The 13136-nt window shown below is 43.5% G+C and overlaps 1 non-coding gene across 1 annotated transcript; it reads right to left on the bottom strand.

Moving 5' to 3' along the window:
- Window positions 1–2108: 2108 nt before the first annotated feature.
- LOC120855281 lies at window positions 2109–2217 on the bottom strand. The gene has a single exon (XR_005719240.1). It is a non-coding gene; the product is annotated as a U6 spliceosomal RNA (small nuclear RNA).
- Between the last annotated feature and the right edge of the window lie 10919 nt (window positions 2218–13136).

Genomic DNA, 13136 nt, shown 5'->3' with positions numbered 1-13136 from the left:
AACTGTGTTAATTATTTTAATCATGTTGTATATTATATCCTCAGTACTTATTTGTCTTATAACTATTCTTACATTTTGACCACCTTCATCCAATTCTCCTGCAATGCAGGAGACCCCGGTTTGATTGCTGGGTCAGGAAGATCCCCTGGGGAAGGGATAGTCTACCCACGCCAGTATTCTTGGGCTTCCCTTGTGGCTCAGCTGGTAAAGAATCTGTCAGCAATGCAGGAGACCTGGGTTCAATCCCTGGGTTGGGAAGATCCCCTAGAGAAGGGAAAGGTTACCCACGCCAGTATTCTGGCCTGGAGAATTCCATGGACTACATAGTCCGTGGAGTCACAAAGAGTCGTACACGACTGAGTGACTTTCACTTCACTATCCAATTGTCCTGCCTCTGTTTCTGAAACCACAAATAGGATCTCTTTTTCTATGAGTTTGTTTATTTTTGAAGTATAATTGGCCTACAATACAATGTTAGTTCCTAGAACACATGGTGATTCAGTATTTTTATATATTACAAAATGTTCATCATGATAAGTCTAGTTACCATCTGCTGCCATACAGAGATATTGCATCATTAATGACTCTTCCCCATGCTGTGTATTTCATCCGTGTGACTCATTTATTTTGTAACTTGAAGTCTGTGCCTCTTAATCCCACTCACATATTTGTGTCATCCATTCACTTCCCTCCCCCTCCGGGAGGGGAGGGAACCCCCGGCAACCACCTGTTTGTTCTCTGTATCTATAAGTCTGTTTCCGATTTGTTATATTTGCTCATTATTTTTTAGATTCCACATAGAAATGAAACCATACAGTACTTTTTCTTTGCTTGACTCATTTCACTTTGCACATCCTCTAGGTCTGTCCATGTTGTCACAAATGCCAAGATTTCATTCTTTGTGGCTGAATAATATTCTTTACCCATTCATCTATTGATGGGCACTTAGACTACTTGTATATTTTGGCTCTTATAAAAAATGTTGTAATGGACATAAGGATGAATATTCTTTTCAGATTATTTTCACTTTCTTTGGGTAAAGGAGTCAGTGGAATGGCTGGTTCCTGTGGTAGTTCTATTTTTAATATTTCAAAGAAAAAATGATACCGTTTACTATAGTGACTGCTCCAATTTATATTCCCATGAATAGTGTATGAGGGCTTCCTTCTCTCCCCATCCTTGCCAACGTTTATTATATGCTGTTTTTTCCAAACATAGCCATTCTGACAGGTATGAGGTGATATCTCATTGTGGTTTTGATTTGGATTTCCCTTAATAAGTAGTGCTATTGAACATTACATGTGCTTGTTGGCCATCTTTATGTCTTCTTTGGAAAAAGGTCTATTCAGATTCTTTGCTCATTCTTAAAATCAAGTTGTGTGTGTATGTTTTGATGTTGAGTTGTACTAGCTTTTTAAAATATATTTTGGATATTTACCCCTTATCAGATATATCATTTACAAATATCTTCTCCCATTGACTAGGTTCCCTTTTCATTTTGGTGATAGTTTTCTTCACTGTGCAAAAGCTCTTTAGTTGATGTAGTCTCATTTACTTCCTTTTCAATTTATTTTTTAATTGGAGGATAATTGCTTTATAATGTTGTGTTGGTTTCTGCCATACAATAACATGAATCACTCCCCCCTGTGCCTCCCATCCACTCCCTATCCCATCCCTCTAGGTCATCACAGAGCACCAGGCCAGGCTTCCTGTGTGATATAGCAGCTTCCCACTAGCTAGCTATCTATTATACACATATACATCAATGATACTTTCTCAATTTGTCCAACTCTCCCCTTCCCCTACTGTGCCCATAAGTCTGTTCTCTACACCTGTATCTCCATTTCTTCCTTGCAAATAGGTTCATCAGTACCATTTTTCTTGATTCCATGCACATGCCTTATTATACGGTACTTGTTTTTCTCTTTCTTACTCACTCTGTACGGCAGGCTCTAGGTTCATCCACCTCAGTTCAACTGAGTCACACTTACTCCTTTTTACAGCTGAGTATTATTCCACTGTATGTATGCATTACAACTTCCTTATCCATTCATCTGTTGATGGGCATCTAGGTTGCTTCCATGTCCTGACTATTGTGAATAGTGATGAAATATATAGAATACTTCACGAATTTGCATGTCCTCTTTGCATAGGAGCCATGCTAATCTTCTCTGTATCATTCCAATTTATTTGTATATGTGCTGCCAAAGTGAGTGCTCATTTGTTTATTTTTGCATTTGTTAAAAGCAACCTATTCCAATATTCTTGCTTGGAGAATCCTATGGACAGAGGAGGCTGGCAGTCTATGTAGTCCATGTGGTTGCAAGAGTTGGACAGGACTTAGTGACTAAACCACCACTACCCTTGCCTGAGGAGACATATCCAGAAAAATATTACTAAGACTGATACCAAAGAGTGTACTTTTCATGTTTTCTTCTAAAAGTTTTATGGTTTCAGATTAGGCCATATTTTGTTATCCATCATCAGGTAATATATATTTGGGTTGTTTATGCTTTTTGATTATTATAGATAATGCTGCTGTAAACATTTGTGTACAAGTTTTTATGTGAACATTCATTTTCTTCTTTTTTGAGTATACACCTACTAGTGGAATTTCTCAGTCATAGGGTAGCTCCAGGTTTAATTGTTTGAGGAACTTTCACACTGTTTTCTAAGACAGCTGGATTATCTTACATTCCTACCACCAGTGTTTGAATAATAAATTTTTTCACACCTTCACCAACACTTGTTATTATCTGACTGTTATATTCTAGCCACGTAATGGGTGTGAAGTGATATTTATTATTGTCATCACTTGCATTTTCCTGATGACTAATGATGTTAAGCATCTTTTCATGTGCTTATTGGTCATTTGTATGTCTTCATTTCAACAATGTCCTAGGGCATAAATTAACCTTGAAACTAAACCAATCAAACTGTGGCTCCTTTTTTAAAAAATTAAAAAAATTTAATTGAAGGATAATTGCTTTACAGAATTTTGCTGTTTTCTGGCAAACCTCAACACAAATCAGCCATAGGTATACATATATCCCTTCCCTTTTGAATCTCCATCCCATCTCCTCCCCATCACACCACTCTAGGTTGATATAGAGCCCCTGTTTGAGTTTCCTGAGCCATACAGCGAATTCCCTTTGGCTATCTATTTTACATATGGTAATGTAAGTTTCCACCCACTCCAGTGTTCTTGCCTGGAGAATCCCAGGGGCGGGGGAGCCTGGTGGGCTGCCGTCTATGGGGTCGCACAGAGTTGGACTCGACTGAAGCAATTTAGCAGCAGCAACTTAGCAATGTAAGTTTCCATGTTACTCTTTCTATACATCTCACCTTCTCCGCCCCTCTCTCCATGTCCATAAGTCTATTCTCTGTGGCTTCCTTTAAAACCTAGTTTCTGTTGATGTCTGTTTTGTACCAAGAGGGCTTCTCTCTGCTAACTTAGTGCTTAGTTCTCTCCTTCAAACTAACCAGCCTATAGTCTGGGCAGTATCTTCATTAAATTCATGCATTTCTTTTCAAATTGCCTGTCACCATAACTTCCATTATTCTTGTGAGCACTTTTAAGCTTGAACTTCTCCATGCTCTGTTGCAAATAGTCAGCTCCTTTGGTAAGAAATTAAGAGTTGTATGTTTAATGTCTACTAATTTCCCACCAGGGAAAATCTCTTAATTAAAGCTTTGGGCTGGAGGTGGGGACAATGTCAAGCTTCTCTCTAAGTGACACATGTGCTTTAGGATCTGAATTCTTGATGGAGAGGAGGTGGTGAACTGAGTTCCTTTTGGTTTGCCTCTCCTGATGTGGAAACACCATCCTAAGAGCTGGAGGAAGAGCCATCACAGGCCTGGTAATCTCAGTTCACTGCCCCCACAATAAAACCTCGATTCCATGAGTGAGAACTGGTTGGAAAAATGGAGGTCCCCCTGACAACTGCAGACATTCAGCAATAGGTAATTGGGGAAAAGATAAGAAACACTGATGTTCAGCTCCCCCAAGGAAAGAAGCCCTCTAGCAGGGAGCTGGGGAGAGGGAGCCCTGGGTTCTTGGCTGCAAGTAGTCTGGAGTGGAGTATTTGTTTTGCTGGGCTTGGAGAAGGGAGGAAGGGAACTGTCTAGGTTGAAACACCATAGACCCCCTAACCAAACTTGTGTAGATTTTCTTGAATATGTAATTCTTCATTGGCTTTTTATCCTTAAGACCATTTTTAGAGGCTTTACATGAATATATTTTAAAAAATAATCTGCATTATTTTTACTAGCGAGCAGTTCAGTGGAGTGCCTCGTGCTGTTGTACTGGAACTGACCTTCAGAATTATTATCTTCACTGACTTGACCTGTGTCCCACATTTATGTCCATTTTGACTTCAGACAGTTTCCAGATAATAGGGAGAAAAGCTGTGGGGGTCCCACCTGATTAGGGGAACTTGTGTACAGGGCTGTACTCCTTGAAGCTGTTATAGATGCAATTCTTTTTCCTGCTATAAAACTTTAGACATGTGGCAATTCAGCTGTAATGCATGAGACCTCACAGGTGACTCCCAAAGAATCTAGAGGAGGCAATGCTCTATCCATGGGATGTTATTATCAAATTAGGGGAGCTAATCATATATTCTAAGTGGATTCCAACAAGAATCCATAGTCCTGAAGTCACTGGGACATGAAACATTATCCTGAATTTCCACGTTACTCAAGCATAACTGTAACACTTCTATTTCAAATCAAACCAAATCAAAACAAGCAAAACCAACTAAAATGAAAGCAAACAAAACTCTTTTGTGACAATGCTGTTCCCAAGTCAGAAATCTGCATCTACTCCTCACAGAGCCTTCCTGAACTAAAGAAAATCATTCAAACCTCTTAAGAGGAAACCCTTCCTATTTTCTGAGCTTCACTGGTATTTTAGCTTTTGTTTGTCTTGTTTTGATTTTGTATTTCTCTCTGAAGAAGATTGCTTCATTACATTTCTTTAGAATCTTTGCTTGGGAAACACCTCATTTGTTAAAAATAATATCTTCTATTTATCAAATCCTACACTAAGCCAGGTGCTGGCCTCATTCATTCCCAAATATTTATTCACGAATTGGTGTAACAAGCACTGTTGTAGATACTGGGAACACAAAACTGCCAGCCAACAGGGTGAAGCAAATAACTACTTGAATGAAGTTGTCAAATAATAACCATAAAGCAAATGAACTTTTCATTACCTCTAAATTAGGGGTTTCTGTTTAACAAGAGTAATAGTAGTGAAAGCCAATAGGTGTGGGAAAAGACAATAGGAATTCCTTCAAAATACAAGGAAAAGAAGGGACATTCCAGTAGAAAAATGGGTGAAAGAAGTGAGTAGGCAATTCATAGACATGGAAGCACCAATGACTAACAAACCCATGAAGAGATGTTCACAGGGCAAGTTAGAATCAATACAAAAAACTACTTCACATCCAACAGAATAGTTACAATTAGACAAGAGGCAAGATCAAGTGTTGATAAGGATGTGGGTAGACAGGAACTCTGGAGTGTGGACTGCGTGAGTATCCCACAGAACTTGGTGAAATTTAGAGCATGTGCCCTATGCACAGCAACCCAACTCTTGCTAAGTGCCTCAGAGAATCTTTGATGGCCTGTTGGGAGATCAGCTTTCTTTTCATTTATGATGGAATGAAATAGGGGCAACTTGGTGTCCACTGTATGGTGCTGGAAATAAAATAAGGAGGAAGCTAGCTGTGAAATAACTGTCAACAGCATTGAGAAGCCATAATCTAGATGTGCATAGAATGAAATGATGTAAATTCAAAACTTATGGTCAAGTGAAAATATCAGAAGAAACAGAATGAAGTTTAAAGGCTAATATAACTCATGTAATTTACATAGATATATGTACATACAGATATAAAACAATACTATATCTTTTACAAAGATTTGTGCATATTTAAGGACATATATCAAAATTCTTTGAGTGCATTTGAGGAATGAGAATGGGAGTAAGAAATAAATGGGAGCTATCTATATTTCCTATATTTCTAGGGAACACCTAGAAATATAAATATAAATAAATACTAATATAGATATAGACATGTTATAGATATGTCTATAAACATGTTATAGATAACTATATACATGTTTATGTAACATCTAGAAATAGAAATATAAATAAATACTAATAAAGATATAGCTATGTTCTGTGGATTATGGAATGCTAGCTCAGCTCTGCCCCTGATGTGTACCCACCACCAAAACAGAATCTTTGCAAACTTAGCAAAATCATCACCAAGAATTATTTAACTACAGTTGTGATAAGGGATCAGAAGGCTGTAAATTAATATTCTCATTTTAATGAGTTCTTTTGGGGAAACATATTTCCATATTAATATGTCTGTTCTCCAGCCCCCAATACAAGGTGGCCCACTGTGGGCTGTGTACTGGGACAGGGACTTCCACTTACCTTGTCTTCACAGCAAGCTTGTTGATCGATCCCTGGAGTCCTCTGGAAGCAGTAGAGTTTACTAGGTAGAGAGAGAGTGAGATGTAAGCAAGGGATGAGATGGACAAATAATTTTACAAGGTGCTATCATGGGAAAACCCGAAACTCTTTTTAAATTAAAAAAAAGAAAACGCCCCAATGCTAAAAGCCATGAAAAAGGGGCAGAAAAAAATGTCTTTTTGAGATAGCAGGGTGAGAGATCCCTTCCAATGGGACAGTCAGGGAGGACTTTGTACTGAAGCTGGTCCATTTGAAGTTGGTTTTGAGGGAAAGATGGGTTTTTGATTTGTAGTGATGGGAGAAGCCAGTTCAGGAGATGGGCTAACACAAATGGGAAGGTGGGCTGGAAAGTGGGGATAAGAGCACGCTGTAGAGCTCACAGGACAGGACTTCAGGGCCTTCTTCACTGCTGTGTTCCCCTAGCACCTGGCATGGGGTAGAAGCTCAAAAATCCCTGTTGAATAAATGAAGGAGTGGGGGAGTCATCTGAATCATCAGCTTCAGGGAGATGGAAGAGATGAGCAAGATATGCCTAGGGGGCTTGAAGGTGCCCCAACAACATGCTCCATTTTCTCTCACTGGTTTCACCAGCCAGACAGATTTCTTAACAGGCATGGGGCTCCCCTAGCCACACATGCCATTCCCTCCTGGAAGCTTGCCTCTTTACAATGGAAAATGCAGATGGAAAGGACTATTTTTTGAGCTACTGGAAGACATCACAGGCAAAACTACTGTTATGTCCTAGAGATGTGGAGCAGAGGTTCCAGGTTGAATCCTTTTCCATCAACAGCACTGGAGCTGGGGTTCAGCCCAGGTCTGTGGTGGCTCAATGGTAAAGAATCTGCCTGCAATGCAAGACTCACAGGAGTTGTGGGTTCAATTCTTGGGTTGAGAAGATCCCCTGGAGAAGGGAATGGCAACCCATGCCAGTATTCTTGCATGGAGAATCCTATGGACAGAGTAACCAGGTGGGCTACAGTCCACAGGGTTGCAATTCAGCTTGTGCTTCATCTTGAAGTTCATGATGTTCCCCAGCCCTTGCACACTGTGAGGCCACCAGCCAGGAGACCAAGCCTGGACCAAAGTTGTGCTCAAACTGCTGTCTGACCCAAAAGTCTACTGACCCATTCCATGTCTTCTGTGGTATAGGCTCACTGGGGCATCTTGCAGGGTCTTGTGTGCAGAGAGGAGTCATGGGGGGAAGGTGTTTCCTGAAGCTCAAGTAGAGAATATCCATCATCTTGCCTCTGGACTGCCACCAAGAGCCTCTGTCAGCATGGACCATAAGATTTACTTCACTTCAGGCAGCACTAGTGGGTCATCTCTCTGCTGAGCCTGCTGGCCATGGTTCTTTTTCAACAAGACAATAATGTTTCTTCATATGCTCTTATCTCCATTACACTTTTTTACTGTCAGTCATTTTCCTATTGCCTCTTCCCCCACCTACATTTAGTTTCTTTCTTTGCAGTGAATGCAGAAAGACTTCCCAGAACAAACAAAGCAATAATTAAATCAATGACTTCCCTGAGGCTCCCCTTCCTGCTACCTGGGTTATTGTGAAGTTTGGGAGATGGATCACTGGCACATTTTCTGCTTTTCAGAAAGTGGTGGCTCTCACTTTTAGAGGAATTATAAGGATTGCACAGGCCTGTGAGGGAACATCTGGGTGCAGGCCTTTGGCTTTGAGCCCCTGATGGTCCTGCTCAGGCCCCTGCAGGGCCTGACCATCCAGCTCTGCCCCAGCACCCAAGGAAGGAACTCCACTGCCCATTTGTTCTTCTTTCCATCAATGAGTTATTCACAGTACTCGGCTGAGAAATGACTTCTCCAGCTGTGGAGTTATTAGTGTCTGTGGGTAGACGAGGAGATGAAAAGCCTGCTTGAATTCCTAAGCATGGAAGAGAAAATGTTACCCAACTCAGGTCTGACTGCTTACTGATGGAAAATCAATACCCAAGAGAGAGGCAAATTTTGGTAGAAAGGAAGAATGCTTTTAATCAGGATGCCAGCTATCTGGGGAGATAGTAGACTTAGTATCCCCTCCAAAATAAAGATTCTCTTAGGCCGTGAAAGTTTTTAAAGGGAAAAAAAGGAAGTAAGTTAATCATTGAGATGGGGGTCACTGTTCCCCATTGTATTCAGGCATGTGGACTTGTGATATTTCTTTCAAAGTTCACATAGTTTGTTTAGATATTACTGAAGGGGAAGCAAGGGAACAGATTGGATCACCTTCTAGTTACTTATTCTTCATTTCTACTACTTTGATCTAAGAAAAGAACCAAGAATATAGGCAAGATATTGCATGATCAAAAGATTTGAAAAGTGTGGTAGGGCAGGATATGAGTAGAGCATGGAGAGAGGGTGCCTGGTTAAAGGTTAGTGACTAGACCAAAGGGACCTCCTGCAGATAGCTCTTTCCTGCAAAGACCACCTTCTGATCTTAGAGAGATGGCAGAGGGTGGTCTTGAGTCAGGTTCAAATTCTTGGTTGGGAAGATTCCCTGGAGGAGGGCACAAAAACCCACTCCAGTATTCTAGCCTGGAGAATCCCATGGACAGAAGAGCCTGGTGGGCCCATAGTGTAGCAAAGAGCTGGACACAACTGAAGCAACTTAGCATGCACACACAAGCATGCGCAAGGCCTGGAGGAAAGTCAAGAGTACCAGGGTCTAGAGTGTGGAAGAAAAGTAACCCTGGCTCTTGCTCTGCTAGAAAAATAAATTTCTCTAAGACACAAAATCTGCAAAAACAAGTACAAAATTTATTATCAGATACACAGCACAATCTGAGGGCACACAGAGACACAGTTTGTTTAAGACAGAAGCAAGGCAGAGTTACAGAACAGGAGAGAAAGGGTTTGGGCATCTTCCCTGAAGAGGAAGAGTACAAAGAGGTGGTTAAATCATTTATATAGGGCAGTCATTCTGGGTCTTTGTTTACCTTTGGACAATTATCTGGTTTCTTTTTCCACACCTGCCCTGCCTTAGGACCCCCCCCCCAACATGAGTGTGCAACTTTATGCCGAGATGGATTCCAGTGCGGAGGCGTGTGGGAATATGTCCACACTTATTATGGAGTGGCACCCCTCCCTTTTTGAGCCTCAAGGAGCTTTACGGCACATGTGCAGATAGGGAGTCTTCCTTGACCTCAGGATTGATAGATGTGGTCCTCCTATCTCTCAGTCCCTGCCATTAACTCTGTCCTTAGAGTGTCAGGGAGAATAGAACTCCAATCTACTCTGTTTGACAAACTCCAACTGCTCTGCCCAGGGGCCCTTCTACCTCCTGTCTCATTTCCTACCAAATGCTGCCTACAAAAACACACTCACACACTCAGGCATTCATACCTGCTCATGCACATGTACACACACTCACATACTCACCAGCATTCAAAATCTACATGTTCTCTCTCAAGAAATTAGCCCCATCATTTCCAGTCCAAGAGAAAACACATGGTGTGTATGAATCATGCCACTGTGTGGAAGGTCTCTCCAGACACAGTGAGATTTGAGGTTTAGTGAAAGAAAGACCATAGAATTAGACAAAAAGACTTGTGACTTACAACTGTCACTTTGAAAGCAATATTTTAAAATGCAAAATGAAATGGTAGAAGTATAGGTTATACCTGGGACTCAGGGCTGGGGCGGTGGAGGAGGGGGTGGTTAGGGCTGGGATCTGCTGACTGCTGGAGAAATGTCTGACCCGCCACCCACCCCCAATTCCTTTCGTATTTATTCCCGGCACCGGAATCACGCCAATCTCTTATCTCTAAGGATTATGAAATATGCAAACCCCCAGGTCCTGTGGTGCTGGAGAAGACTCTTGAGAGTCCCTTGGACAGCAAAGAGATCAAAACAGTCAATCCTAAAGGAAATCAACCCTGAATACTCATTGAAAGGACTGATGCTGTAGCTGAAGCTCCAGTACTTTGGCCACCTAATGCAAGGAGCTGACACATTGGAAAAGACCCTGATGCTGGGAAAGATTGAATGCAGGAAAAGAAAGGGATGACAGAGGATGAGATTGTTGGATGGCATTACTGACTCAATGGACATGAGTTTGAGCAAACTCTGGGATGGTGAAGGACAGGGAAGCCTGGTGTGACGCAGTCCATGGAGTCACAAAGAGTCGGACACAACTGAGTGACAAACGGTGTGACCTCACATACCATGGGCTTCTGCTGCAATGACAAAGAAGTAAGAGGCAGAAATTTTTTTTCAGTGGATTATTACTTTGTGAGCCCACCTGTACAACTTCTGTTCCCTGGGCTGCTAAAGTTTGCATCACATTTGTAATCAGTAATGCATGAGTCTGTTTTCTGAGTCAAAGGGAACTCAGCCCCAGGGAAGATTCAGCATCTCTGTATGAGTTTGGTTTCCTGAACCACTGCAGAATCTCAGAGCTGCTGGGAGGCTCCAGGAGTTCCCTCCTGTACCCCGAGTGTCTCCTATGATGCCTGCATCCTGGAAGCACTGTTGTGTGGCAATCTATGATGTCCCTCCTGGGCTGCTCCTCTGGGCCTGGCCATAGTGGTCCTGCCAAGAAAGGCTCCTCCCAGGGAGATGGATACAGGTGAGTAGCTCTGATGGCTGGGATGCTGTGCGGGCAGGACTGCTCGTCACCAGGGTCCCTGGAGTCAGCTCAGAGCCTGGTCCGTGGGGCTCTCAGCCCTCGGCTTGTGCCCAGGGAATGCATGAGGGAGGGATGCTTGCCAGGCAGGGGTGGGGGTGGCATCTCTGCCTTCACTCCCTGACCTTCATATGCAACCACCATACCCTACCTGTTGAGCAGAATCATTACTGCTCAGCCTTCAAGGTTCACTCCCAGGGCACCCCAGCCAGGCTGACTCCACCTTGCTCCCTCTTTTCTGGAAGGGCACAGGCACCAACTGGAGGGTCAGCTCCCAGGCGCCCCTGTGCCCAGTCAACCTTCACTGCAGCCAAGTGCTGCCCCAGCATCCCCAACAGGAAGGCTGAATGAGGGGGCAGGAATGCTCTGAGTGGACACAGCCCTCCTCCTCCTCCCCCTCAGATGGGGCCCTGCAGGCCTTGTTGCTCCACCCCATGCTTGTGGCCCAGCTGTGCAGCTGCATAAGCTGCCCAGCCTTCTAGTATCTGCCATCATCTGGGGCCTGACTTCTGTGGGTCTCACTGGCTCCCTGTGACGTGGGGTGTATGAGGCTGTCCCTATGAGGCTGTCCTTTGCAGGTGCTGAGAGGGTTAGATGGAGAAGTACTCAGAAGGGGTCTAACACATGGGAGTCCTCAGGCTGCAAGGACAGTGGGGGCACTTGGTGTTCCCTGGCCTCCCCACCCTCCCCACTCCTCCTGCCCCCTGCCTGTGTCCCACATAGCCAAGGAGGTCACCCGGGAGGGCCCTCACTTGGTGCTGGGCGCAGGCACTTACACACATTGACTTGGGGAACCATGGGCACCCTCCCCACCTGGAGGGCTGTGCCCCACGCAGCTCCCTGTGCAATGGGGGTCTCCAAGCCCTCCAGTGCTGTGCAGTTGTCATTTCCAAGCTCCCTAAAACTCAGCCCCTTCCTTCTAAGGAGCTTATAGTCTGGTTGGAGAAAACAAAACAAAATGCCCTAAAATGTGTAAGTAGATGTTGGTTCAGAAGTGAGGAAATGGAGGCTGGAGCAGTATTATTGTCTTAGGAGATGGAAGAACTGGACCTGTGTGAGGGCTTCAGAGCTCCCCTTGACTGTAGGATGAACACCTGAGCCCTGTGGCCCTCCAGTTCCAGCTCCCGCTCTTGAGTCCTGAACCCACAGACCTTTGCCTACCTGAATGATGTGAAGGTCCTGCACACCCGCCTTGTCACCTCCTTTGGTCTTGCTGTTTATTTCCTCTGCTTGGGATGTCTTACTCCAGCAAACTCTTATTGACTCTTTAAAGACCCTGTCCAAGTGTCTCCTTCTCCAGGAGGCTACTTGTCTTCCAGGCTGAGTTATGTGCTTCCCTTCTCTGCTCTTACAGCCTCCTCTGCAATTGTTTCCTTTGCCCATTTGCCATTTCCATGAAAGGTGACCTCAACTTCACAATCCAAATCTAATCTCTGACCCCATCCTCAGTCCCACCCTGTGTTTCTTTAATCCTCCCCATCTCAGTTTATGACAACTCTTTCATATTGCTCAGGAAAAAATCTTTGGAGTTGTCTTTGACTCCTTTTTCCCCCTCACACACTTATATTTGATCCATCAGCAAATCCATAAATTTTACCTCTAAGATATGACCAAAATGTGACCACTGCTGTCCACCTTTTCAGGCACTGCTCACACTCAGGCCACCACCTTCTGTCAGTAGGTTTGGCACCAACCTCTCACTACTCCTATCCATGTGCCCAGCCCGTGGAGCAGCCTGTGGTAACTTTGCTCAAACCTGAGCAAGGTCATGATATGTTACTGCTCTGCCCAGAGGCTCTAAGGCAGTGGATCTCACCCTGCCAATGCTCGGTAATCCTCCTCTCTGTCCAGAAATGAAACCCACCCACCTACATTCACAGTTTCAAAAAACTGTATTATACTCTGGGTGACATAAAAAAGAAATAGCATGAAGGCAATTTTAATAAAATAAGGTGCATGTCAGTACAGTGGCCAGCATGTCTCTACTAGATGACAGAGGAGTTTGGGGACTGCCTGAGC

The sequence above is a fragment of the Oryx dammah genome, unplaced genomic scaffold (assembly GCF_014754425.2).
Source record: "Oryx dammah isolate SB20612 unplaced genomic scaffold, SCBI_Odam_1.1 HiC_scaffold_27, whole genome shotgun sequence".
In the NCBI taxonomy this organism is placed as follows: Eukaryota; Metazoa; Chordata; class Mammalia; order Artiodactyla; family Bovidae; genus Oryx; species Oryx dammah.
The sequence above is the reverse complement of the archived record's forward strand: the minus strand, read 5'-3'. Positions and strand labels throughout refer to the sequence as shown.